Here is a 23,762-nt window from a genome sequence, read left to right on the forward strand (position 1 = left end):
CCGCTCAGCGTCGCCGATCCCTCCCCGCGGGGCCGACCCTCCCGCGACTGCCCTCGCCCCTCGGCCGCCTCCGGGGCGCACAGCGCGCAGCCACCCACCCGGCGCCAAAGTTGCGACCGCTGCCCCGCGCGCGCTGCGACCGGCCGCGCCAACTTCCCAGCCCACGCCGCTCCGGTCCCAGCTCTCCCCCGCCTCCCAGCCCCGGCGGCGCGCGGGGCAGAGCTTAGGTGGCGGCGGCGGCCGAGGTGGCGGCGAAAGCGGCGGCGGCGGCAGCGGCGGCGGCGGCCGCTGCAGCCTCACATTCGGTCGCCAAGCTGGAGGAGCGACGGAAGCCCGATCCCAGGAGGTGAGTGGCCGGAGCGGTGGCAGGGAGGGTCGGCCACGTCTCCAAGCCTGGCCCGCGCGGTGGGCACTGGGTGGCGGTCCCGCAGGGCGCGCTGGCGGCCTCGGTGCGTCCAGGCAGGGACGCAGAGAGAGAAAGAGGGAGAGAGAGAGAGAGGTCAGTGGCGGGCCGGGCATCCCCTGGGCTGGGCGCCCGCGAAGTGTGGACACCGCCGCTGTTGCTGCGGAAAAAGTACTTTTTATTCCGTCTCAGCGTTCAGATGACGACTTTGGGTGGTTCTGTTTTCCCCTTACTGCATAGTCGCCTGCACGTAACCGGGCGTTGTTGCCACGACTGTGGGGCCAGTGGACGCCGGGGCTGGGCTTAAGAGCAGTGACACTTGTGTTTCCTTGAGCCCGGGGTGGTCACGGTGTGGCTGGGAACCTGCTTGAGGGGGGACACACCCCCAGATCCTTAAGCTGTAGAGGTTGGGGCAACAGTGCCATCGAGGCCGAGGTCCCTACTCCACTGTCCGCTCCAAGACTTGCATCTTTCCCTGGCACGCCGGAGGCGGGGGTGAGTCAGGCAGATTCTCTGCTAGCGGCACATATTTATTTGCAAGGGGGAGACAGAGGTTAAACTGGGATTTCTGTGGGCTGGCGACGGCGGAGCTCTCGCTCAGGTACTGGGCAGCGTGTGCATCTTGGCAAGGACAGGTGATTCCTTTCTTAAGTGCATTGCACTCAGCCTTTGGCAGTCTGTTAGGAACAGCCACTGAGCGACAGCAGCTAACTGCAGCAAGGTCCACAAGGAGGAAAGTTCTCCGAGAACAGAAGGGAAAAAGAAAACCCCTCAACTTGGGAAACGCCAAGAAAGCATTTCTGCCTCGGCCCTAGCGTGTGGAGTACTTCTTGGTTCCCCATAAAGGTGTAGGTTTGCCTTTCCCTCCCTCCTGGAGGCCCCACCTTCTCAGCGGGATCGCCTGCAGCAAGTTCTTCCAGTCTGAAGTAGAAGTGCTCAAAGCACCTCTCTCTTCCCCTCGACACTTACTTCTCTCTCCCTTTTCACTTCAGTGCCAGACAAACTTGCTCTGGGTGAGAACTCCCGGACACTGCAACAGTAACACAGTCTTAAATCCTAGAAAGGCTCTTTCGTGAGGCGCTGCATGGAGCTTCCCTTTCTTAATCAGGGACTTAGGGTTGCAATATTAGCTGAATGGAAGTGTGTATCACTCACTGGTGCCATTCTCACTGTGATTTGAAGAGATTCTCTCAGGCAGCCAGTCCTGTCCTCGGCGGCTCAAAGACTTAAAAAAAAAAAGTTTCTAAGAACCCTGGTCCTTGTGTTTGTCACATTAGCGAAATACTTTCCAGTCATTATTGTACCTTAGACCGAGACTTTTTGTATTTCATTCAAAGGAAGCCTGCCTGCTTTGTAAAGCTTTCATAGCAGAGAAAAACTTTTACTTTCATTTTAAAGTTAGATCTAAACAGGATTCTGATCTCTTACGTTAAGTTGTGACATTTAATAGTTTCTACCGTATCTCCAAGTATAGGTGAGATGGTACAAAACTCTCATACCTAGGTAGGATAGGAAACTTCTGCTGTGAATTCTTGAGGCATAGGGCACATATATGAATGGGGTGAGAGACAGAAAATGGGATATTTTGGTAGTGCCAGGTATATTTGAGAAAGCAGAAACCCTCATCCCTTTTACTTTGCAGCATGAAAATGTCAGTATCTGTTGGAGGACTATTTTTGAAGACCTAAAAGGCAGGTGGGCTTTTCAGGTGGTCAGAAGTACGCTCAATGTATTTGATGTATTTCTTTTGGTTCACTCTACGAACATAAGAGAGCTTGCAGTGTTTGTACACAAATGCCATTATTTTACATGAAGACATTTGGATTTATAGAAATGCTGTATGAAAAGAAGACAGGCAATTGTGGTGGGAGAAAATCGTGTTAGAAACCAGGCAACCTCTGCGACGTCTCCCAGCACACCCTGGTGGTAATCTCATTTTTCACTGAGCTCTGGCAAGTACAATTTGAAGATTCTGATCTCTTGTTCTGATAACACGCACGATAGTCTGGCCCTAGCTCACATCTTAAAGGAAAACAGCACTTAGGGAAGGAAACACACAGTGAATCACGGTAGGTAATCAGGTTTCCCTGCCTGCCTTTGAGGGCGCTGCAGACCGTGAGGGCTGCTATTGTTAGGGGAGAATTCCTGGGAGAATTCACTGCTCCTCAAGTGTGGCCAGGACACTCAGCTTAGCTTGTTCTCCTTGGTGTTCATTTTAAACACTGGGAATAAAGTCTTAAGTCTGGATTTGATGCATAATCAGGTCTGGGTCGGAAAGAACACAGGATGATGATTAAGGTTTCCAAGTTTTTTTTTTTTAATTTCAAAATGGAAGGGATCAGGCAACATGACTGATTGGCCTGAGGAAGCTGTAAACAGACCACTTATCTTATTTGATGTTTGATATAAGGTCAGGGGTACGTTGGGTACAATTTTTTTTCTGCCCAACTCTCAATATTCATACACTTGGTACATTTTGGTCATGGATGCTTGTGTCCTAACTTGAAGGCATTTCAAGTACCCACTACTGCATGGATTTACAGCCGTAGATGTGGACAATCTTTTACACAGCGCTGTCTAATCTGCGTATTTATCCACGAAACCACACAGATTCAGAGGTGGCTCATGTATTTTATCTTCGGACACATTTGCTACTGTCATAATGACTCCGAGGCTACGGCTTGTCATGAATCTCTCAGGCCCCAGCAGAGAGTGCAATGACAGTTGACAAGGCCCCTAAGGAAGGTGAGAGTGTGGTTGGCGATGCCTTTAGCCTTTATTTACCTGCTATGAGGTGGAAGAGAGGAGACGCTTCCTCCAGTCTTCTACATGACGCACACAGTGGTATATACTCCTTAGTAATAATGTCTTTGTTGCCCTTGGACTAGGGAGCTGTATTGAAAACGGATGGCAGTAGAAATAGTAATAATCGTTGTGGTGAAATCACTTCCGTCTGTTGTTTGTGGGAGCCAAAACACGGTCCTCTTCCCCCGAAAATCAAGCGGATGGAAGAGGTTTTTATGCTTATCTGCGACTGAAAACTTTTTTTTTTAAAAACGCCCTGGGAAGCTATTGGTGGGGGCTGGAACACACATTCTATCTGCACACCGCTGCTTCATCTTCATCTAATGACGAGGGGGAAGAGGTGGTATTTCAGTCCCACAGGAAGAGGGTAAAGCACTTGAAAGTTCATCCCACTGAATGTGGTCTTCGTCACTGATGGGGCATGCGGTCCATCAGCAGTGCCCACTCGCTTCAGCAATGAGGTTTTAGATTCTACACTGCTGCATGTGATGCCCTGGTTGATTCTCAGTCTGGGTGTGTCAGCGGTGACTTCTGTCTTGGGAGCTCAATCTATTCTCATGCAGAATTCACACTGACGTAAAGTACATAAGTTAAGTCTTGGAAGGACATTAGTAATCCACAACCGGCATCTTGGGAGTTTTATTTTCCTCCTGCTTTGTTGAGTTTGTATTGAATAGAGTTTTTGAGATACTTTTGGGTGACATTAAAATAAAACAGAAATTAAAAAAAAAAAGAGAAAGGGGCTACATCATATTGAAACCTGCTCTTTTGTGAATGACATAGTAGGAAAGCTTTTCCTAATGTCATTAATAGGAAGTGAGGCATCCTTTTTTTTTGTCTTTGTGACCATCCTGACCCATGAACAGACCACTCTATACTATTTTCAAATGAGAAAACCTAAGGAGACTGGGCTTTTCTAATACTTAATTCCAGTTTTGCTGTGGAGACCTCCTAATGAGTGCTGGGATCTAGTTACATGGTCATCTATTTGGTGTGCTCTCTGGAAAGAGAGGCTTTGAGCAGCACAGAGAAGACACATGCTGAGGAGGGTTCCTGTCACTCAGGAGAGCTCTTAGTCTTCGTGTATGAAGCCCATTAGAGTTACAATTGCTGTAAGACCTCTAATATCCCAGCCAACAGAAAACAAGACAACAGAACAGATACTGAACCAGCTGAGGGGGCAGCCTGCTGGTAAAAGAAGAGGAGGCCTAAAGGCCATAAACAGAATTAAAGGGTAGAGCTTAAGACTTGATAGTGTCACGTAAGGCAGCACCCCTCTTCTATCCCTTTTTCCCCTCACTCCTTCCATCAGCCTCTTCTATTTAAGTTTTTATCGAGGTGCAATATGTAGTCAGAACATCTCAAATGCCACTGAAACATCAGCAAACAGCTCAACAATCTACTTGAGTGACTCCATCCCTGTAACCAGCACTCGTGTCAGGACACAGGTCAATGGAAGCTTCGGAGGCTCCGGTCCCCTCCACTGACAGCCACTGTTTCCCTCAACAGTAACTTCTCACTCCTGAGGGTGGGGGTCTGACCTTTCTTGTTTGATGCTACATTTGGGAGATTCAGTCTTGGTTCACGGGTAGCAAGTTTGTTTACTCTCATTGTTCTGAAAAAGGAAAGAGGAAGAGGGGTTGCTGCCTCACAGGGGAATAGGATGATACATTTATCTGTTCTAGTCTTGATGGATTCTTGGGTTGTTTTCCATGTTTTTCAGTTACAAAGTGTGCTGATGTGTGTATTCTTGAACACTGTATCTCCACATACACTTTTAGTTAAGTGTGGAGAACTTAGTCGTGTGTATTGAGTTCAGTTGTTAGATTTGGATTAGTAGATGGAATCTTCCCTCAGAGTTGATGCTGATCCATCTTTCTGCATGCAGTGAATGAAAGACGTCCATAAACACCTTTACGAACAGTGGGCCTTTTGGGCATAGTATGTTTTACCCGGTCTGTATGAACGCATTCCATCATGGGTTTTATTTACACTGTCCAGTGTACTCTTTCAAATCTTTCTCAGGTATACCATTGGTTTAGTTGTTATTGTCTTTTTTTTTTTTTTTGGCTCCTGAACTTTCTAATATATTATCCCAAGTAAGGAAGGCTTAAATGCCTGGGAAATTAACTTCATTTACTTGATTAGAAAGCACAGCCAGTCAGGTAAACTCCCTCACCAGTAGTGCCTTCTTCTAAGGACTGTCAGTATGGAAAGAGATTAGGAACATTTGAACTCGACTGTCCCAATGGTAGGAATCTATAAAATCCCATCCTTAAAAAAATAGTCTAAAGCCCAACTTTGAACGAATGCTCTAAGGCGTGTAGAACTGGCCTTTTCCATTACAGCAACTCAACAGGACAGTCACGTGTCCTGTAATGTTGCTTTGCCCAGGGTTTGGTGGAGACCTGCTTCCAGAAGACACAGGATTTGAAGACTCAAATGTCTTACACTATTCAACGTTTGATTTGAGGAATTTAAAAAGTTGTCAGTTTAAAAAAAATTTTTTTAACCAAAGTCACCATAAAGCTCAACTCCCAGAGGAGGTTTCAGCCTTCCACCAAATGATCTTTATTAAGCTTTGTTCTGAGTTATACATATGTTAGCTATTATCATCATTGTGTTCTGCAGAGCTCTTTATTCGTGAATTGTGCCAGCACCGAGAGCAGTTGCCGGCATATTAATAAATGTTTGGCTCACCGAATGAACAACACATTTTCTTATCTTTCTTAGGTTCTTACTCAGAGTAACTCGAACTGTGTTTCCCAGGTTTCCCTCTAAGACTTACGTTCTGTCGATAAAGCTGATGCTTGACCAGGGTTTGTGAAACATTATATTGGAGATTGACTCTTAACAGTCAGCAGTTTGAGATCACCCGTGTCATTATATGGGTCACATTAAGTCTGTGCCCCATGGAACACACAGCAGACCTAAAGCACCCTTGAAAAATGATTATATTGCTCTTCACTTCATGGACGATTCCCCCAAAGCCTACACACTATATATTTTTAGCTTCTGTAATTAGAGTGCTAGGCAACACATTTCCAGATCTAGAATACAGTAGTGGCTCCTCCAGTACGGAAACTTTGGAAGCCATGTTGCACACAGAGTTGAGCATGTAGGGAAGAATATCGACTGAAAGCTGGAGTTCAGAAAGAACTCTTTCCACTCAGTGGGGATACAGTGTTTCTCACACATGCCAATTGGAACATGAAAGTCCAGGTGCAGAGCACAGCCTTGCCAGCATTGTGAAGCAGCAGCTCTTAACTCCTGAGTCTCAGCTAATGGCTCATTTAGAGACTTTTTTCTTTTGCCTATTCAACAGAATTAGAATGTGTGTGTGTTTATGCTTGCCTCTCTCTCTCTCTCTCTCTCTCTCTCTCTCTCTCTCTCTCTCTGTGTGTGTGTGTGTAGGATCACATGGTGCTTTTAATCAGTGGTAGGTTTGTTTCACTTTGCAAATCAGACTGGCAATGCAAGGAAGACGGGTTTTTATTTATTTTTTGAAAAAGACTTTACTTATTTTATGTATGAGGGCACTACCACTCATATGTCTGGTGTGTTCAGACACACCAGAAGAGGGCATCAGATCCCATTACAGATGGTTATGAAGCCACCATGTGGTTGCTGGGAATTGAACTCAGGACCTCCGGAAGAGCAGCGAATGCTCTTAACCACTGAGCCATCTCTCCAGTCCCCTGGAGGATGGATTTTTATATGGACATCTGATTGCAGTTTTTACCCAAAGGCTTCTTTTTTCTTTCCTTTGTATTGGGTTTATTTATTTATTTCTTTGCTTCGTAGAGCTGTTGGCACTCTGGGTTACTTTGGTCTCATCACTTAAGTGCAGTCATTTTTTTTTTTTTGTCTGTTTGTTTTTTGTTTCTTTTGCTTTTTAAATACTCTATCGGGCAAGTAGCATTTCTTCAGCATCACATGCTAGGTTGCATTTATAGGGATGATGCTTACATTTTAGATGTATACCTCATCTGTGCTTGTCCCAAATGGGCTGACTGGATGGGAAATGGACTTTTCTGGTGTTGTAGGCAGACTTTGTTTTCTGGTAAAGGCATGATGCAATGGGAACTGGAAATGAAAACAGAGTGACCATGCCTTGTTAAACTAGTCCCTCAGAGAGGTTTTTGTTTTTGTTTTTCCACAAACACCTGGATCCTCCCTTTGATGTTTATTCAGTACTTGGGATTTTCAAAAGATTGAAATTATGGATTTTTTTTTGAAGAATAATGATTGTGTGTGTTTTTTTTTTTTTTTTTGGTTCTTTTTTTCGGAGCTGGGGACCGAACCCAGGGCCTTGCGCTTCCTAGGTAAGCGCTCTACCGCTGAGCTAAATCCCCAGCCCCTGTGTGTGTCTTTTAAGATAAGAGTTATCACTTTAAAACTATATATAGATGTGTATATCTGCATGTGAGAATATATACAGAAATGCAGATGTCCAAAGACTCCAAAAGAGGACCACAGATCCTCTAAAACTAGAGTTACAGGGAGTTGTAAGCTGCCATGTGAGTGTTAGGAATTGAACCTGGATCCTCTGGAAGAGCAGCCAGTGCTCTTAACTGCTGAGCCATCTCTCCAGCCCAGGGGTAACTGTTTAAAGAATTGGATTATAATAACTCTAGTGTCTAAACTGGTGTAAAAATAGAAGTGAATACTCTCTTCATTTCTAGTGTCCTCAGCAGGGGACCTGTTGTCTACATGACTTGATGCAACAGACCGAATGTCTTTAATACACGCTTTACAGGCACTTGGGTATCGATGGCTGCACTCTAAGGCCGTCCTCTTGGGAGGTGCATGGCCACAGCCACAGCAAGACGGCAGTTGAACTGCTCTGCACATTTCTTCATTCCTTGCCCCTCTATAGACTGTGACCTTAGGAAGGGAGGGGAGCACTCACCATGTTAGCAGAGTTGGGCCTCTTGGTAGGGAGAGGCAATGGTGAGTTGTTAGTCTGCACTGAACTACATGCTATACACCGGCCCAAGAACTCTGGATTCATGAATGAACACACACACACACACACACACACACACACACACACACACACACACACACACACAGAGAGAGAGAGAGAGAGAGAGAGAGAGAGAGAGAGAGAGAGAGAGATATTATATATGCCTCGACTAGCTCAGTGGTTGGGCACTCCCAAACCTCCTGAAGCTAGCACACACTCCATCTGGTATACCTGAGTTAACACCTTTTAAAAATCTATATTTCATCTCTGCTACCCAAGACCCAATTGGGGGAGTGGGCCCCTAGGGCCACTTTCCTGGATTCTTATATGTTGGTAGGCCTTTAAGTCTGCTCTCTCTGCTTCTCTGTCATGGCATGGTCTGTCCTAGGCCTCTTGCCCTTTTTCTCCCCTGTCTTCTTGCGTGGGCATGCTAAAAGTCCCTTCTCTTTTACGCTGCCCAGCTATTGGCTGTTGGCTCTTTATTGATTAATCAAAAACCAATTGGGGACAGGGACCCCCAGCGTCAGGACCTGTAGATTCCTGTGTGATTTTTGGGAACTGAATTAAGATAAAGCATTAGAATTGATCCCTAACAGGGAGCTTGTTGAAGTTCTGATGATCACAGTCAGTCACCAATGGGCATTAACAGATCCAGCAGAAACACAAGGCTCACACATTCTCATCATTACGAGTTGAGCTTCTTTGCCAGGGAAGTGAGCAGAGGCAGATAGGGATGTGTCAAAGGATTTAGATGAACAAGATCAGATAGCTTCCCTTGAAGATACGTTAGGGAAATAAAAGGAAAGCCCATCCAGAAACCCCAGAAGGAAATAAAGCTCAAGCAATTGGATATTTTTTCTTTCTACCAAACATTTTGGCAGTGAATTCTGCCTGAACACTCGCTGCTCATGCTTCTGTCACTGCTCACACATCTGCGCTGTTTTAGCTTGCTCTCAGGTGAGCACACGGTTCTTTCTATGTTGAACGCTCTTTCAGTCTGGGGTACACATCTTTCTCGCTGCTGCCGCCTTGACTGAACAAGCTAGAGCAAAACAGACTTAAAATGCCTGAGTCAGACTTCTGGAGGAACTGACCGCAGGTAGCAGCTGTGACTCCTTGTTGTCCTGCCCCTCTGTACCTGTCTTGTGACTTTTCTTACTAATGACGTTCGGGATCCAGTCAGTTTGGGGTAAAATTTTGTTAGAAGTATTTGTCTTCTGTCGTCGATCCTTGGAAAACAACCCATTTCGATTTGATTACCTTCTTTGTTCTCTGTGTTGTACACACTCTTACTATTTATTTGAGATTAAGAGTATTAATAGTGTCTTAAGGCTTTTAAATTTATTTATTTTTAAGAGAAGTTTCTCTCTCTCTCTCTCTCTCTCTCTCTCTCTCTCTCTCTCTCTCTCTCTGTATGTGTGTGTGTAGACGTGTGCATGCGCATGAGTATACTCCTGTGGAGACCAGGAGTCATTGGCTCCCACTAATCTTAACAGACGTGTGCTGATTGCCCTGACTGTTATGTGGGTCCTGGGATCCAGAGTCAGTCCTTACCGTCTGTCTGTCTGGCACTCCTAAGCACTGTGCCACCCCTCCATTTCCATTGTAGGGATCATTTAGCTTCTTTTGGAATCATTATAGGCTAACACGAGAAGTTGTTAAAATGCAGGGCAGGACGTTTTCCCAGTCCTTTATTCAATATCCTCCCATTTTTAAGATTCCTAAAAGACATCTTGGTGCTTTCTCATTCCAATTGTTTTTTTGTTTACCATATTTTGAGTCTTGAGTAAGGAGTTTTAAGCCCAGATGTTCTTGTAAGATCTCTGCGAGATGTTATACAAATATAATTAAGTAAGCAATATCGACAGGCATGAGAATATCATTATATCTCCGTGTTACGTGTTTGATCACTTGCCTTACAGTATGTGTGAAGGGGTAGCGTATTCAGGTGCTTGATAGATGAGCTTTTGTTTGTTTGTATGTGTAGTATTCCTAGTGAAGTCTTAGTATGTTTCACTGCTTCTTAGTATGTTGAAAAATCATACACTTGGCCACATATTTGGGTTTAATTATCTCATACTGAGGGCTTTCATGTACTCTTTGTGCATGCGTTGGACTGTATGAAGTGTCATCGGGAATGTTCCCTCGAGGGGCTGGAGAGATGGCACAGTGGAGCCGAGCAGTGTGCTCTTGCAGAGGACCCGGGTGGAGTCACCAGCACTGACATGGTGGCTCACAACCATCTCTAACTCCATTTCAGGGGACCTAGTGACCGGTTCTGGCCTCCCCAGGCACTGCACACACATAGTGCACGTACATGCATGCAGGCAAAATATTCATGCACGTGCAAAATTAAAATATGTCTTAAGAAATCAATATTCCTTAGAGGGTTTTATCTTGTTTTGAAGATAGACATGGTTGGAAAGGCGGAGAGAAATAGAGAGCCCGTCAAGTACTGAGAACAGACAGAGCTTATGATTATAACCAATGGCATCTGACGTCCGAGTGAGATTTCACTGAAGCCTATGACGTGTAACACTTCCCTCAGACCCAGAAGCACCAGTTACTACAGAAGATATTCAGAGTTTGACATAGTAGATGCTTCTCAGTGCTGCTCATCACAGTGAGAAACTGGCTTCTCCAAAAGGAAATGATCTGGAGGGATCCCTCGGGGGACCACGAGTTCATACTTCTTCAAAGGGAAGATGGGCATATTTGTAACTAGGTCTAATCTTCCGGTGACCATCCTCTCTTTGTCTAGGACGTTACCCAGAGCCATTCTCTTTGCACAGAACTTCGTTGGTTCAGCTCACTGTCACTGTGTGGAACGTGTCTCTCCTCCACAGTGCTGCTGTAAGATCCCACTGAACCTTGATCTGGAAGACGGTGGGTCCAACCCCACATGGCAGTTAATGACATCTTCCCTTCGTGTCATGTCTCAGCTCTTACCTTGACCATAGGGCGCGAGTGTATGTGCAGGGCTACCCGTGAGATTATACGATGAGCACATAGACCCTGTTAAGTTTCTTTGAACCCAGTCTATGCTGCTATTGACATGATGTTATTACATATTATTTCTTGATTTGGAATCATTCCACCAGTCCAAAAAATTGTTTGTTTTCCCAAGCAAATGAGGTTGATTTTTATTTCCTGAAAGTTTTAAAATCATTGTCAGGGACTGGGAGGCTGGCTCAGTGGGCAATCACTTGCTGCATGAACACGAATACCTGATATTGGACCCCCAGCATCCATGCAAACAGACAGGTGTGGCAGAACAAGCCTGCAATGCTAGTCGGGAGGTGGAGACAGGTGTGTTCTGGGAGCTCATTGGCCATTCACCATAGCTAATGACTGAGCTCCAGGTTCAGAAACAGACCCTGAATCAAAAATAAGTTGGTGGAGAGTGATGGAGAAAGATACCTAGTTTTGACCTCTAGCCTCTACACACACATGGGTGTATGCACCTATATAAGTGTGTATACATAACACACACACACACACACACACACACACACACACACACACACACACACGGGGGAGAGAGACAGAGAAAGAGACTCACACATACACACACGGGGAGAGAGAGACAGAGAGAGACACACACATACACACACGGGGGGGAGAGAGAGAGAGAGAGAGAGAGAGAGAGAGAGATGAGAGAGAGAGAGAGACAGAGAGAGGGAGAGAGAGAGAGGGAGGGAGGGAGAGAGAGAGAGAGAGAGAGAGAGAGAGGGAGAGAGAGAGAGAGAGAGGGAGGGAGAGAGGAGAGAGGGAGAGAGAGAGAGACAGAGAGAGAGAGACAGAGAGAGAGACAGAGACAGAGAGAGAGAGAGAGAGAGAGAGAGAGAGAGAGAGAGAGAGAGACAGAGAGAGAGGCAGAGAGAGGCACACACAACACACACACACATATGGGGGAGAGAGAGAGACACACACACACATGGGGGGGAGAGAGAGATAGAGAGAGAGAGAGATAGAGAGAGAGATTGTGTTTTATAACTTTTTGCAGTGTAGCAGTGTGTTTTCACAATTTAGATCTTGGAAGCCCAGCAGCACATCTTCCCACTTGGCTGCTGGTTTTAGCTTCTGTGATGGACAGACGCTTGAGCCCGAACAACATAAGGTCTTTGTAGAAAAGCCAGAGCAGCAGCAGAAGCAGGTTAGAACATGTAGGCTTCTAGCAGCTCTCTGCTTGGACTGCAGCTGTATGTGTTAACTCAGGGGTTCTGTTCTCAGGTGCTGTCTGGGGATATAAGTGCTGAGGGAGTGTGGTGCCTTGGGAAGAAGGGGGATGGAGCAAATGCCTACAGCCTGGGCTATGGGGAGGCACAGTCTAAGGCGTCAAGGAAAGAGAAGGAGTCTCTGGAGGAGCCCGACTCTGGGAAATTGTGAACCTGCCTGCATGAGTTAACAGGAGCACTAAGTATTCACTTCAGTAGCTTTTTCTGATTATGGAAGCTTCCCTAATTAGGGTCCGAACTAAAATTGTCCTAAAACATTTTTGATGTTCACCATTGTAAACTGAGTTGCACACCCTTATCTCCCGTCGTAACGACACATTGGACAATTTCCCCTTTGCCACCTCTCTTGACCTTTAGGCAATTCAGAGAGCCTGCCCAGGGCGGAAACGCGTGGACCGATTGCTGTATTGCTACAAACCAATTTGTTCATGCTCTTATGCCTTAATCTCTGATTAGACAGCTATGGCACCTTAAATATTTTTCTAAAAACAAAATTGTGGGTAATTGTATCTTGGAGGGAAGAGCGACACCCTCATGTGCACACTGACAATCCACACAGGTCGTGTGAAGGGCAGAGCCAGCAGACCCTGAGAGTAAGAGGAGGCCTTGGGAAGATGTTCGGCTCCAGCTAATCTCAGCTTCCTTACTGAGGTCTCCTTATACCTGCAGGCTGGTGAGGCTCATGCAAAGTGCCACGATTTTCTGGATCCTCTGTAACTGCCAGCACTTTCTTGTGCTGCTTAAGAGTTTGGGCTTTAGAGCCAGGGGGCCTGTGCTTGGATCCCACCTCCCGAGCTGTCTCTGATGTGTGTTCCTTGAGAAGCTTCTGAGATCTTGTGGCTTAGGGTGTCTCGTGTTGAGGAACAATGGTGGAGAGAAAATGGGAGTGAACAGAGAGGAGTTGGAATATAAGACAGGAATAACACAGACTTCAGTAGGTCTTCTGTAGGGCTTCCAGAGATTCTTGAAGTGTCCCACTGGGGAGTAAGGGGAGCAAGCCTTAGAACTTTCTGTCAGCCAGTCCTGCAGCATGGACAGAGCAGCACCTGGAGAGGTGGTGGCTGGTGGTTTTGTGTTCCCAGTTCTCAGCCTCTCAGCTGAGCTCACCTGACTCAGCTCCCATGACTTATGTAAGTTAGTGGGTATGGCGTACTTAGAAAAGTGCAGGGGAAGTTGCATTTGGTGTTTATTATTTTTTTTTCCAAACTCTCCCTGCCCCTTGTAGTATAACTCTCGTGAGCCTGAAACTGAGTGCTCTCATTACTAATGTTTCCTAGTTCTTCCTCTGCGAGGATGATGCCTGGCAATATACTAGGGCACTTTAATGCATTTTGATGGGTTACATGTCTTATTGGTATTTATAGATGTCTACTGGGAAGGTCCAGAAGGAATAAGGACTGGCATTAAAATTTGAAGAATTTGGTCATGTGGCAGGCGAAATTTTTAAGAGAGTATGTTTGTGTGTGAGAGAGTGACCAAGAGAGAGAGCAGGCCAGAAAGCAAGAGAGTGAGCGGTCAAGCGAGACATATCGTAGCCTCCATCAAGGGTACAGACAGTATGCTCCACATTGAAGCAGACCGGAACCCTGCTGTTCATCTGTAGAGCTCAGGAGAGACTAGGAAAGTCCACACGGTCTTTGTCTGCTCCTTACCCATTGCCCTGGTGCCACAGGAAGAGGTTAGCACCTACAATCAATTAACCTAACACTGACAATGAAAATGTTTGTTCCTTAAACATTCCGGGATCCTTTTTGCTACTGTTTCAGCATTTAAGTGACACCGACGTAGAGTAGATCGCCTAGAGTATTTTAGAAGTTTGGTTTGGAATTAATGTTCATGTGGGCTTTAGTTTCTGCTAGTTTACTTCTTATTGAGTGGAGGGCACGGCTAGCTTCCTTGGTCAATTTTTATATTCTCATTAGGGACACGAGTGAGTGCAAAGTACTTTGAAATGGTGTCCCCTTATATGGTTTCTGTGAAATATATATATATATATATATATATATATATATATATATATATATATGTTTTTTTTTAAAGGGACTGTCTGATTACACTGTTAACATTAAAGCAGAAATCGTCATGAAACATGAAGTGTGGATCAATATCTAATAGTCAGCATATCCCCCAGAAGACAGCAGAGTGGAGCTGGGTGTTGGGAACCAAACTCGGGACCTCTTCAAGAGAACAATTGTACTTCACCAATGGGCCGCCTTTCCAGCTCCCTCTGGAATTATATTTTTAAAAAGAGATCTATTTTATGTATATGAATGCTCTATGTGCATGTACACCTGCCTACCAGTAGGGGCATCAGATCCCATTACAAAGGGTCGTGAACCACCATGTGATTGCTGGGAATTGAACTCAGGACCCCTGGAAGAATAGTTAGTGCTCTTAACCTCGGAGCCATCTCTCCAGCCCCTTAAATGTTTCTGTTGAGTTCAGCCTCCATTTCAGCTTAAGTTACTTGTAGGAACCTTTTTATTTATTTATTTTTAAAGGACTTGAGGTTGATAGGAGTGATCCACAGACAGTAACTAATTTACATGTTTATTATAAACCACTAACTAATTTACATATTTATTATAAACCACTAACTAATTTACATGTTTGTCATAAACCACTAACTAATTTACATATTTATTATAAACCACTAACTACTTTACATGTTTGTCGTAAACCACTATTTAGAAGAAGAGGATATGTGAATATAGAGCATCAACCAAATCAATGAGAAATTTTGTGTTACTTTAATTCTTGGGCATCAACTGTTATTTGAGTCAAGCAGTCTTCTGGGCTCCATGTAGAATTTCATAATTACTTTCTGGTTCTGAGTCATGAGTCTAATGGGATCTCCTCACTTCAGCAACTAGCATTTTTAAAACGACCTATTGAGATTGGGAAACACATTTAAGATCTCCCTATAGTATTTGATTGGAGACCTGTTTGGGAGGGATGAATATGAATATGGATAAATTATTTAAAGGTAACCAGCGCACGTGTGAAACATGTTATTGGTTATACATGAGTGGGAAAAACTCATCCTGTAGTAAGCTCTTTGTAAAGGCAAAGATGCCTGTGTTGGTTCGATTTTTGACAACTTGATAGAAACTAGAGTCATCTGGGAAGAGGGAGCTTCAATTGAAGAACTGCCTCCATCAGATTGGCCTGTGTGCAAGTCTGTGGGCTACTTTCTTGACGAATGATTGACATGAGAGGGCCCGGCCCACTGTGGGTGGTGCTACTCCTGGACCCACGGTCCAAGGTAGTACTGTAAGAAAGCAAGCTGAGCAAGCCATTAAGTAGCACTCTTCCATGGTCTCTGCCTCAGTTCCTGCCTCCAGGTTCCTGCCTCATACTCCTGCCCTGGCTTCTGCCAACAATGGACTGTGACCTGCCCACTCAAACAAACCCTTTTCTTCCCCAAGTGTTTCCGGTCAGTGTTAGTAATCACAGCCACTGAAAGCCAATTAGGACGATGACTTTCAAAGATGCATTTGGGGATGGAAACACATACATTACCTTGTCCGAAAACTATGGAGAGGCTTGTCAGATAGGTAAAAACCTCCACATGCGAGGAAGTTATGCAGGCATAGCTTTGAAGTTCCAAACGCAACATTAGGACTTTTGGGCAGATGGTTTCTCACTCCTCAGGAGATAAGAGATAGCAAACGCTTTTGCCTCCAAAGTTGGTGTAGGTGAGAATGACTTCTGTACGTGTGTGTTTAATCCCAGAATCCCAGGCCGAGTGTAACTACGGTGCAGTGGCTTTGAAGATGTTGGCTTGAGAGCTATTTTGTGTGTGTGTGTGTGTGTGTGTGAGAGAGAGAGAGAGAAAGAGAGAGAGAGAGAGAGAGAGAGAGAGAGAGTCAGAGAACACTTCACCCCAACAACCCTACTTAGTGTCTTCTCCCTCCTCTCTTCTTTCCTCTTTCCTTCCCTAGCCCTTCTCATACCTGTAAGTGGGATTGTGTGTGTGTGTGTGTGTGTGTGTGTGTGTGTGTGTGTGTGTGTGTGTGTGTGTGTGTGCGCTTTGCCTCATGTGTTTCTGTCCATCACATGTGTGCAATGCTTATAGAGGTTAGAAGAGGGTGTCAGGTCCTGTGGGACTGCAGTTACAGACAGTTGTGAGCTGCCATGTGGGTGCAGGGAATCAAACCCAGGTCCTGGAAGAGTCGGTGTTTTTAAATGCCAAACCTTATCTCCAGCACTGCCAGCTGGTCTTTAAAATGTGGGTTTTAGTTATGATCTGGTGGAAAAACAACTCAGTCTTAGTTATGAGGTGTAAAATGAATAAACACAAGCTTTTTGGTAGACAGACAGATGGCTTTGTTACTTCGATTTAGAACGTAAAGTTCACTTAGTTCTTAGACTGTAACTACACATACCGTCTGGTCACAGACACACGCATGAGGGTTTGCTGGAGTAATGTACCAAAGAAGTATTAGACCAGAGCTCACACAGCATAAAAAGTTTCATGAGTGAAACGCATTAATAACTTCCCTGTATTCCATAGCTTGTGTGAAATGCGGAAGGGGAAGGATCCCTAATAAGTAAAGACATAAATCTTAGTAAAACCACATTATTAGAATTTACATTTTCTCTGGAAATCCAGGACCGACTCTTTCCCACAAGGCAGTCAAAAGCTGGTAGGAAGGAAGGCCGCTTCATACGGGCGTCACTGTCAGCTCTTTGGTCTAATGGCCTAAATGCAAGGTGAGGGAAAGCAGAGACTTTTATACTAATGACTTGGTTCCATGGCCGATCCAGTGAGCTCACTTGCAATGCGGTTTGCTGAAAATTGATGGTGATACTTAGCACTTAGTGTCTTCTTCTCAAAGCACTTTACAAACGCTGAATAATTAATTGTCCCAGCTCCCATGTGGGGGTCGAATAGCAAGCGTGTCTTCCCGTGTACCAGGAAACCATTATGTTACAGCCTGGAAATGTTGATTTTTTTTTCTTTAAAATTTTTATTTTTAGAGGTGTCTTTGCTTTCCAAGGTGACCGGAGTTTTCAATTGTTGTCCTGGCTTCTAGTCTCGGGGTCGAGGGAAAAATAATCAAGGATGCAGAGTGCTTGAAAACTGTTTTTTTTTTTTTTTTCACTGTTTGTACTACTGCACTTATGTGTGCGTGTTTGCCCACAGATGCTCGCAGGCCTGCACATGTCACAGCACGCATGTGTAGATCGGAGCGCAACCCCAGGGGTCAGCCCTCGCTGTCTACCATGGGGGAGGCTTGTCTCTTCCTTGTTGGACTGCTGCATCAGGCGAGGAAGCTGGCCTTGGAGCTGTCAGGGACTCTCGCCTTCTGTTTCCCAGTTTGCTGGAGCATCGAATGCAGACCCTTCACTCTATATGTGTGCTTTAGTGGTTCACACTGAGGAGTTCACACTTGCCTGGCCTTGAGCCGTCCTCCCAGCCCAAACTTCGCTTTTCGCCCTCACTTCGGGCCTGCTCGTTCTTTGGAGTTCTGGTTGCTTTTGAAAGTGGACTGGTTTCAATATTAGTAGTTCGATATTAGCAGGCCTAGTGTTTATAGTAGCTACGGTTACCTCTTAATCCTGTTAGTTCACAAGATGGGAAACTCGGTAAGAGTATGAGGACCAACTGTAAGTGGTCCCAAAACTGTGACTCTCATATAAAAGTCTCATAAAATATTTTTAATGAAGGGACAACTCTTCTATATAGTAGTTTTTTCCCCCCAACTTTAACTTGGCTGTGGAGACGGAGGAATGATTAAGGCGGACTTGTGGGCCTGACAGGACATTGCAGCAGGGTCTGGATGACTCACATTAAGGATGAGGTTCTATCAGACACTTACAGAACAAGAAAGGTTGAATGGTGCTAACTTAGTTGTAATTAATCTCTGATCGATGTGTAATAAGTAGAGATACTTCTGGGAATCCAGCGTGACCACCATCCTGTAATCGCATGAGTTACACCAGGCCCATCCTTCTCCTCATTCCTTTATTCACTTATTTCTCTATTCACTCCTTTTTTCTCACGTATAGTTGTTGGGAGCATTCAGAATACTCTCTGTTCTGGAACCTCCCATTAGTGATGGGCAAACGTTAGATACACTATTGGCCCTAGTGCAGTAGAAACCCCCCCTTACTCCCCCTCCAAATCGTTGATGATTTTCTCTTACCTCCTCCTACCTCCTTTTCCAGATGAGAGTCTAAGTTAGTGACTATGGTGACCACAAGTAGCTGTGGTGGTAGTGTATGTGACAGGCATTTGAGAAGAGGGAGGGACCATGAGTCCAGTGAGCTAGGACAAGGGCCTGGAGGAAGACAGGTGGGTTGGAATTTGCATGAGTGATGGTTCTGTCCTTCCAGACAATACCTGCATTAGCCAGGCTAATTCTGGGCTTGTTTGTGTTGCCAGCGTCAGGAAGTCTACTGATTAGCTCTCTGGGGAGAATCCGAATGAAGTCACCACGGCCTGCCTGCATGGAAGGCCCTCCATAGCTCAGGTACTCAACCTCTGAACTAGGAAAGAGCTGGGATCCTGTTTGGGAGCAGTTAATCCCCTTATGCTTTGAGCAACTTACCGCACAGCAAAAAGAATGCTGTGGTAATTATTTCTGACGAATGCTGAGTGTGTGATAAGGCCTTCAGAGGTGGGATTAGATTCCTTGTCGGTTCAGAGGACGAAATGCTAGAAATTGCTCAAAGGTTGACTCACACTTGTTTACCAACACAAGCAGAGTTTACTAACCTAGAGGTCTTAGGGCCTACACATAGGCTTCAGGAGAGTTCAGGAACTGCTAAATATCGTACTCGATGTGTGCATGCGTGTGTGCGCGTGTGCGAGTGTGTCTTTCTATGGGAGAGAAATGCATTCAAACTATTTGTGCTGGTGCTCAAGTTTTAAAATGCACAAAACATTTAGTGTTTGACACACACTAGTGTTCCTTAAGAACATTTAGAGGGTCCTACCTAAGTCACAGTTCTCCACTCCCCCAAATCTGAACGGAAAGGAGCTGAGAGCCACTTGACTCCGGGACGCCACCTCCGAAAACCTGGTGTTTTTAGTTTTATCAGAAAATGTGATGATGCAGTTGAAACCAGTGCACATGTGGAACCACAGCGTTTTAAATCCGAAGAGACAGAGGGCAGCTGCGTTTCATCTGTCGGTACTCACGAGGTCTGAAGAAAATATACCTAGAAGGATAAGAAAACTTCAATGGCCACTTATGGTTCTGCTTATATTTAGACATAGGATCCTTTGATGGCACCTTCCTCAATTCAGGGTTATAAAAATTAAAAAAAAAATCCTGTGATTCACGTGAGGGCAGATTTGTCAGGTGTGTTTCTATATTCTTTTCAATTAAAATATTTTTATTTTTAATACAACATATTTCGGTCATGCCCTTTCCCCTTCTTCAACAGCTCCCAGATCCTTTTGGAGAAAGAGAGAGAGAGAGAGAGAGAGAGAGAGAGAGAGAGAGAGAGAGAGAGAGAGAGAGAGAGAGAGGAGACATTAAATGCTAAGGTTCACAACCGTTTTCATATCCTTAAGATAGAGTATGTCTACATGTCTACAGGGCCAAACAAATGCCAATTCTGACACCAAATATCCTATTTGATAATTTGGTGGGTATCGAACATCTCCTCTTCCTCCTTCCTCAATAAAAGCACTTAACCGAGATCCCTGATTTGAAGTGAATTTTAGAAACAGAAATGGGCTATTTCATGAAGCTGCTGAGAGGATAGCCCTCCTGAGGTGGGCAAGGAGGCGCTGGGAGAGAAATGAACACCACTGGCTGCTGTACACCCTTGAGGTTGCTTCGTGGTCTTCCTGGCGACTTTGTGTGGCTAAGACCTCAGTGAAGGCAGAGCTTATGTAGAGGAAGGAAATTAGTGCCTGAGATCTACTTTTCCATCATTAACACTTAAGGGGTTGGATTGCTTCTCTCTTGAAAAACTAAAATGGTTGAAACTGGCCATTACTATAGATTTCCAGTTATGTCGGTGCCTCATTACATAGGAAGAGTTCCTGGAGTTTTCATGTTACAGTTTACCACGTGACCTTGGTTCTCTGTTTTGTGTAGACACTGGGGTTTCACGGTCTCATCTGACTGGTCAGTTATACAGCTTTCCCTTCTGTCGCCTGTTTGCATGGTAATCATCCCAACTCTTCTCTTTGTCTTTCTTTGCGTGCTTTAGTTACCTTTTTTATTGCCATGACAAAGCACTATGACCAAGACAACTTATTAAAAGGAAGCATTTAATTGAGGGTTCGCTTTCAGTTTCAGAGGGTTAGTCCGGGATCATCATGGCAGGCAGGCAGCAGGCAGGCAACAGGCAGGCAGCAGGCAGCAGGCAGCAGGCAGCAGGCAGCAGGCAGCAGGCAGCAGGCAGCAGGCAGCAGGCAGGGCAGCAGGCAGCAGGCAGCAGGCAGCAGGCAGCAGGCAGGGCAGGCAGGCAGCAGGCAGGCAAGAAGGTTTTTGAGAAAAAAACAACAGACAGAGTTGTGGATGGGAGAGGGAGAGGAGGCTGGTGGGGGGGGAGGAGAGAGAGAGAGAGAGAGAGAGAGAGAGAGAGAGAGAAGAAGAAGGAGGAGGAGGAGAAGGAAGAGGAGGAGGAGAAGGAGAAGGAGAAGGGAGAAGGAGAAAGAGAGAGAACAAACTAGGTAGCCTGAATTACTTAGCTAGGCTTTTAAAACCCATCCATGTCTAGTGACATGCATCCCACAACAAGACCACACCTCCTAATCCTCCCTAAATAGTTAACACAAATTCAAATATTCAGCCCTGGGATTATATGGTGCTTTTACTAGTGTCACTGTGTTGAGCTTTCCCTGGACTCTTGCTTTTGACTGTATAAACCAAGTCAAGTTGGCGTGCCCAAGAAGTTTCCTGGATCATTAGTACTAGAGGACCCTGCATGATCTCCAGATGAACCTCAATTGAACCTAGGGTGATTCTCAAGCCATGGTCAAAGGTTTGCATTCATAACTCATTTTTACCTCCCTTATGTTCAGACTCGAAATTGGTGCTTAATTATTTGGGATGTTTGGATATGAGAAGCGAAAACATTTGGAATGGTTTTATGCTTTTTAGAAAGGCCTAAAACTGTTTATTCTTTCATGATCAGATTCCATATAGGTAACACTCATATAATATACATATTAAAAGGCCTCCCTTTATTTGTGGAATTGAGAGCAGTGTTTTTTTAAGGTTGTTTTATTTCATCTATATGGGTGTTTTGTCTGCATGTGTGTATAGGTGCACCATGTGTCTGCAGTGCCTGTGGTGGCCACAAGAGGGCATCAGAACCCATGGAATTGGAGTTTCTGATGGTTGGGAGTTGCCCTGTGGGTACTTGGAACTAAGAGAGCAGCCAGTTCTCTTAAAACAGCGCCTCATCTTTCCGACCTCACAGGATGATTTTAGCTGTGGAAATGACCCATTGCATCTTCATTCAATAGTTATGCGTTGTTTTGATCCATCTGTAGCATGTTGGGAAAAAACAAGTGTGTGGCCTGGGTCAGTGTCTACCAGACTGCTTCCAGGATGGTGGAAGAGTGGGTTCAAGTTTAGAACGAGCTTGACAGATGCTGTGGAAGTTCTAGACTCTCACAGGACAGTCATGGTGTACCAAGGACTGTGTCACCTCTAAGCTCTGTGTGGTGCATTTCGTAGAGTCTCAGTTTACTCTGATGTCTTCTGTAAGATTGTACAAGCCCTTTAGTACCTCTGCAGACACACACACTTGCGTTGTACAATATCTAGTTGTCAGATACACTCTTTCCCCCTGAGTATTGCAGGAAGCCACAATAGATTTAGGCTCTAAAGATAGCTGACTTTTCTGCTGTGGTTAGTGATCTAAAATGAAAGTGTTTTTAGTAATGGTGGAAAGTTATGAGTGTCTGGAAATGGAGAATATAAATTATGATTTTTTTCTTTGATCAGCTATTATTTACAGCCTTTTTTATTGCTATTATTTTAAGTTTCTTAGTGCATACTAGTTGTACAAAGTGGGGCTTACTGGGATATTTCCATATATGCACTGACACATGTTAACCATATTCACCACCAGCGCTTTCTCCAGTCTCCTCCCCTTTCCTGCTGGTCCTTCTTCTCTCTCTTCATTGTCTTTCTTCAACTTTCTTCTCTTCTTTATCCTGTCTAGATTTTTAGGAAAACACATGATGATCGTCTTTCTAGCTTTCTTAACCCAACACAAAGGTCTCCAGTTTCATTTATTCTTACTATTAATATTGTATTAATATCAATTAACATTGTAATATTGTATCACACCACTCCTGTCTTTTGTTGTCTTTTGTTTCTTGGAGGGATGCTAGAGCTTTCTATGGTTTGTACTCCGTTTCCTAAGGCATTTGGTCAGGAACATCTCTGAGGAGCGACCACTGAATCCCCTCTCTCCACTGAACTCTGTGGCCTTGTTGATTTCTCGTTTCTGTCTGTGCTTGCCTTTGTCGTTTAAGGCTGTTTTGGCTGCCATGCTTGTACTCCCCTTTCGGATACTTTGTGACCTCCATTGTGGATACTCTTTGTAACCTCCATTGTGGATCTCATGGAGTTGTTTACCTGACGCCCTTTGGTTACTTACTTGAGAACATGGATGCTGGCTGAATATGCTTGACATTCTTAGGTCGCTTTGGGCCAGTGGCTGCTACGTATCTGGAATGCATAGTCTTTCTCTAAACAGTGAGCAACATTATGGTCAGCGCGAGCTGTCCTTAGGCTAATGAATAACCATTATCTGCTTTAAGGAGCAAACTGTGGCGTTCCCTGAGACACTGTGAGTGAGAGATGACTTCAGCTGACTCAGCAAACTCCTAGAGCAACTGACAGTTTTAGGAGATGTTGACTAAGTTCTGTCTTCTGAGTTTAGTTTGTTTTTTGACCAATGTATACATATTTATTGTTATTAATTATATAATAAAATGAAAATAATATCTTATACAATATAGCAGCAGTAGTAGTAGTAGTAGTAGTAGTAGTAGTAGTAGTAGTAGTAGTAGTAGTAGTAGCAGAGCAGCAGCAGCAGCAGTAGTAATCATTATTACAAAGTAACCAAAGGACTTGAGAGAGGGCTTAGTGGTTAAGAGCACTTATTGGTCTTTTGGTTGACTGGAGCTCGGAGACCAGCACTGAATTATGACAGCTTATAACCGCCTATAATTCCAGCATTAGGGCATCTACTTCCAAGGTCACTTTGCTCCCATGTGGCCATTTTGTGGGCATGTATACATGTGCATGCCACATGCACATATACATACACACACGCGAATAAAGGAAACATTGGAGATGTCTCGCAAAGCACCTTGCATGTGTTCTTTCCCACAGAGATCTTGTTCTCTGTGACCCCA

At 44.8% G+C, this 23,762-nt stretch overlaps 1 protein-coding gene across 1 annotated transcript in view; it reads left to right on the forward strand.

Annotated features, from left to right (window-relative positions):
* Positions 1 to 251: 251 nt before the first annotated feature.
* Slc4a4 (solute carrier family 4 member 4) overlaps positions 252 to 23,762 on the forward strand; it is a 331,652-nt gene continuing 308,141 nt past the window's right edge. Inside the window, exon 1 of the mRNA XM_032916131.1 lies at positions 252 to 346. The gene's annotated coding sequence lies outside the window, so the exon portion shown is untranslated. The remainder of the gene's footprint in view (positions 347 to 23,762) is intronic.

Source organism: Rattus rattus, chromosome 11 (assembly GCF_011064425.1).
Source record: "Rattus rattus isolate New Zealand chromosome 11, Rrattus_CSIRO_v1, whole genome shotgun sequence".
Taxonomy (NCBI): domain Eukaryota; kingdom Metazoa; phylum Chordata; class Mammalia; order Rodentia; family Muridae; genus Rattus; species Rattus rattus.